This window comes from Musa acuminata, chromosome BXJ3-9 (assembly GCF_036884655.1).
Source record: "Musa acuminata AAA Group cultivar baxijiao chromosome BXJ3-9, Cavendish_Baxijiao_AAA, whole genome shotgun sequence".
NCBI classification, from domain to species: Eukaryota; Viridiplantae; Streptophyta; class Magnoliopsida; order Zingiberales; family Musaceae; genus Musa; species Musa acuminata.
The window spans coordinates 19211181-19216091 of NC_088357.1; positions in this window are offsets into that span (position 1 = coordinate 19211181).

Consider the following 4911-nt stretch of genomic DNA (forward strand, 5'->3'; position numbering starts at 1 on the left):
TCAATTGACTTCATCATCAAAATCCGAGATTCAACACCTACAACGAATTATAAATATGATAAGCACTACCAGTATCCAATACCCATGTTTTATCGTAAGAGTTTGACAAATGGAGATCGATCATAGATGTACTTGAAGCTTCTCCAAGCTTCAATTTCGCCCTCTCTGTAAGGTACTATTTGTAGTTCCTCTTCCAATGCCCATCTTTATCATAGTGAAAGCACTGGCCTTTGTCCTTTGTCGAGTCTTTCTTAGCAACCTTTGCTTTACCCGATTTACCCTTGCCCTTGCCCTTCTTAAGGGACTTTTTTGCTTTCCTTTTCTTTCTGGTCTCACTAGTATAAAGAATAAGCTTCTCTTTCTTGATTGTGCTCTTGGCCTCTCTTAACATATTGAGCAGCCAAAAATAACCTAGCCCATAGCCCTTTAGTTCCCTCCTATTTATAGAAGCCACTTGTCAACTTAACCCTAATGGATCCTACTATATTGGGTGTTGGATCTCCATCCAACTATCTCATATCTCTTAGATTAGTGGGGCTTTACCTAATAATCTCTCATTGGCCCTTATTAGATCTCAACCATATGATCCAATAATTTAGGGGCCTATTGGATATCCAATAAGATAGGAGCTCCAGTAGATATCTTATATTTGAACCTCTACTCGTCGCAATGACCCTCTAAGCCCAATATTGAGCTAGTTATAAGTCATACCTGTCAAAATCCCTTTTGGCTCAGTGAATTATTATCTCAATAATAATTCACTCAACTCATCGATTGCAAACATACTAGGCTACTACGTCATAATTCCCAAATGATATAGGAATATGTCTGTCCTTAGTTACCATATATCTATAGTTCCTCATTCATTTAATATCCTAGAAACCATATGCAGAGCATGATGTTGTAAGACTCATATGTTGAATCTCGTATTTTGATGATGAAACCAATTGATATGTGTTTATGTTTTAATCTGCATTTTGAGTGACGCAGGATGCTTCGATCAGGATGAGACAATTAAAGTAGGAAAATTCATGTTGTGCCGAGGGAAATCATGTCAGAAGATTGGACGTCGGGCCAGAGGAACGGTCGACGTATTGATAGAAGGCTTCGGGCCATGGTGTTAGAACCCTTGCAGATTCTAAACTTGGGGTTGATCTCTTTAGGGGATCGGCCTCCTTGGAACTCTATAGGGGTTCCTCTCTCCAAGTTGCTACTCAAAGGCTGCAGAAAAGATTCATCTATTACTTAAGAAAAGAGAAGGAATACATGGCTATTTATAGGGCTTCTAAACCCTAACTCCTAATAGGACTCCTACTTAAGACTCTTACTTCTAACCAACTCATAATAGGACTCCTACTCAAGACTCCTATTCCCTTACAACTCCTAATTCTTCTCTAAGAAAAAACCTCCTACATGAATGTCCCTCTCAATTAGGACTCTCCTAGCTAGAGTCCTAACACATGGATTCGGGCATCAGGCCAAGAAGAGCAGATATTACGCTAAGGATATCGGAGTTGCAGAATCAACTGGCCGATTGGGTAATAGGTCGCAAGAGAGGACGATGCGCCGAAGAATCGGACGAAGCATCGAGGGACCAATGATATGCCAGACAACTTGATTATTGCTTAGTATTAATTGGCTAGATTGAAGTGTGTTTTACATATGCAGGATTAACTATGATAGCAAGAAATGAAGCAAAATAAAGTCCCAGAGTCAAGGATGCGACATCATTGGGAGTTAGAGAGTTCGTCGGAAGTTCTGGTGGAACTAGCCGAGAAGTCACGGAGCTTGCCAGAGAAGCTCATCAGAACTCATCAAGAAGATCGTCATGAAGTCCAGGAGCTTGTTGGAAGTCCGTCGGAGCATCGCCGAAGGTTTGTCAGATATTCGTCGGAAGTTCATCGGAAGCTCATCGAAAGAATAGACATAGGGACTTGTTTAACTTAGCAAATGTCTTAGGATTTCATAGTTAGCATGTAATTGGGCTTGGATTTGGGCTAACCCAATTAGGGGCTAGCTAGGCCCATGTAAGAACTGTGTTGGGCCCAATAAGAAGCCCAAACAGTGCCCCAAGAAGCCTTACCATCGTGGCATAGTCTTCGAGGCTATGTCAAGCGATGGTACCGCTAGTCTGGGTGGTGGTATGTTAGAACCCTTGCAAATTCTAAACTTGGGGTTGATCTCTTTAGGGGATCAGCCTCCTTGGAACTCTATAGGGGTTCCTCCCTCCAAGTTGCTGCTCAAAAGCTGCAGAAAAGATTCATCTATTGCTTATAAAAAGAGGTGGAATTCTTGACTATTTATAGGGCTTCTAAACCCTAACTCGTAATAGGACTCTTACTTAAGACTCCTACTTCTAACCAACTCCTAATAGGACTCCTACTCAAGACTCCTACTTATAACCAACTCCTAATAGGACTCCTACTCAAGACTCCTATTCCTTTACAACTCCTTATTCTTCTCTAAGAAATAACCTCCTAATCCTAGCCGGCTACTTCACTTCTTTAATAGGGGTCGGCTTAGGTAGGTTTTACATGAATGTCCCTCTCAATTAGGACTCTCCTAGCTAGAGTCCTAACATGGTACCACCTAGCACTGGCCCCCAGGCGGTGGTACCGCTAGTATCGCCTAGGACAGTATCAATCAAAGTGACATTGGGCGATGGTACCACCCATGCCTAGGGAACCCAAGATGAGATGTTTTTAGGCTCTAAGTTTGAATCAACTTGAAGCCTATAAATACCTCTCTCATCCCTAGTTAAAGAACACAAGTATTAAGAGTAAAAAAGTATAGAACCGCTGTTGCAATCTTGTGTGAGCTCCTCTCAAAGTTTTAAGTGTTAGAATAGTTTGAGAGAGGAGTGAGTGGGGTGTAAGGGTTATCTCTTAAACCCAGTAAAAGAAGAATTGAGTTGTAAAAGGTGGTTGGCTTTCACCTATTGAAGGAAGGCCTCTAGTGGATCTTGGTGGCATCGACGGAAGAGGAATCAGAGAAGTGGACGTAGGTCACGATTGACTGAACCACTATAAACTGCCATCTTCTCTAATTTGCATTTCTCCTTTCTATTACCTTACTGCAAACCTCTTTAAATGCTTACTGCCTTTAAGCAATCTTTACAAATACACTTTCAAAGTTATTATCTTTATGAAACGACTTTTCGTCAGAAATGTTTTTACATACGAAAGTTTTTAAACCGATGTTATTTTATTGTTGCACTAATTCACCCCCCCTCTTAGTGCCGATTGCTTTCCTAACACCATACAGTTTCTACTCGAGTCTTGCTCTAATTGGATTTTCTCAGAAAACTCTTTCTCTCTCACTCTGAATAATCTTAGCCAAGGATTTGTCTGAGCAAAAACATATGAGATATTTCTCTCATGACATTGAGAGTGGATGATGCTTTATTGACACTTAATAACCCTTATAAGGTTGGCTACCACTCTCAATGACCGGTTGTGTTATATCTGAATCTTCCAGACCTATAAATCTGGTATCAACGAGTAGAGTACTTATATAGGAAATTCTTGGTATCTCAAGTCTAAGGATCAGATACACCACTGAGATGGCAAAATCGCTATCTAATAATAAGGCATTCTCAAATGAAAGAGTGTAAATATATGAAACCCGTTTAGGAAAGATATTAATGCGAAAATATATGAAAGAGTGTAATGAGAAAGTAAAGCATGTAAGACAGTTTGCAATAAAGGTAAATTGCAAGAAGTAAATGCAAACCGAGTTTTATAGTGGTTCAGTTGTCATGACCTATATCTACTCTCGATTCCTCCTCCGTTGAGGCCACCGACATCTACTATCGGTCTTCTTTCAATGGGTGAAGACCAACTACCCTTTTACAACACTCTCTTTTTCACAAGTTTAGGAGATAACCTTTACAAGTCACTCTTTTACAAGTATTCCCTCATGCACCTCTCTTAGGACTAACTCTAAGTAGTAGGAGGAGGGAACTCAAAGTTTTGGCAGAGTTTACTTAGTTTTTTTCTTTGGAATTCTTGCTCCCTTCTTGCTGCCCAAGTAGGGTATTTGTAAGCCCTAAATAGTTTTAAAAATTGAGCCAAAAATTTAAATTTATGGGACTTCCAGGTACGAATGGTACCATCGTCTGCATTGGGCGGAACCACTACCTGAAGCTTGACACTAGGCAGTACCACCGCCCAATCTAGTGGTACCACTGTTAGGATTGGAGCGGCACTAAGAGGGGGGGGTGAATTAGTGCAGCGGATTAAAACTTCGATTTTGAAAAAATCTTTCGTACGATAAAAAACCAAACTTGAAAAGCTTAATAACTTAGAAGCGTATGGAAGCGTAGTGACTAAGTAAAGTAGTTTGCAGTATGAAATGGCAAGAATAAAATGCAAACCAGAGAAGACGGTAGTTTATAGTGGTTCGGTCAATCGTGACCTACATCCACTCCTTCGATTCCTCTTTCGTCGAGGCCACCGGCATCCACTAATGATCTTCCTTTACTAGGCGAAGATCAACCTCCTTCTTACACCCCTCTTACAACCTCTTACAAGTGGTTCACCCTTTTATAAAGATTTCAATGAAAAGAAAGGAGGTGAACACTCAAGCTATTGAAAACAAGACTTTTCCTAAAGCTTTTCTCAACTTCTAGCTTCTCAAAAGGTTGTATTCTCTGCTGAGAAATGAGGGGTATTTATAGGCCCCAAGAGGATTCAAATTTGGGCTCCAAAATTTGAATTCTCTTGGGTTTCTGAGGCCGGCGGTGCCACCGCCTGTCAGTGGCGGTGCCACCGCCTGTCAGTGTCTGACACTGACAGTGGACTGGCGGTGCCACTGCCCAGTCAAGCGGTGCCACCGCCTAGGCCAAATCAGCTCACTGGTTGGGCTCCAAACTTAGCCCAAACCAGTCCGAACTCGGGCCTAATTGGCCCA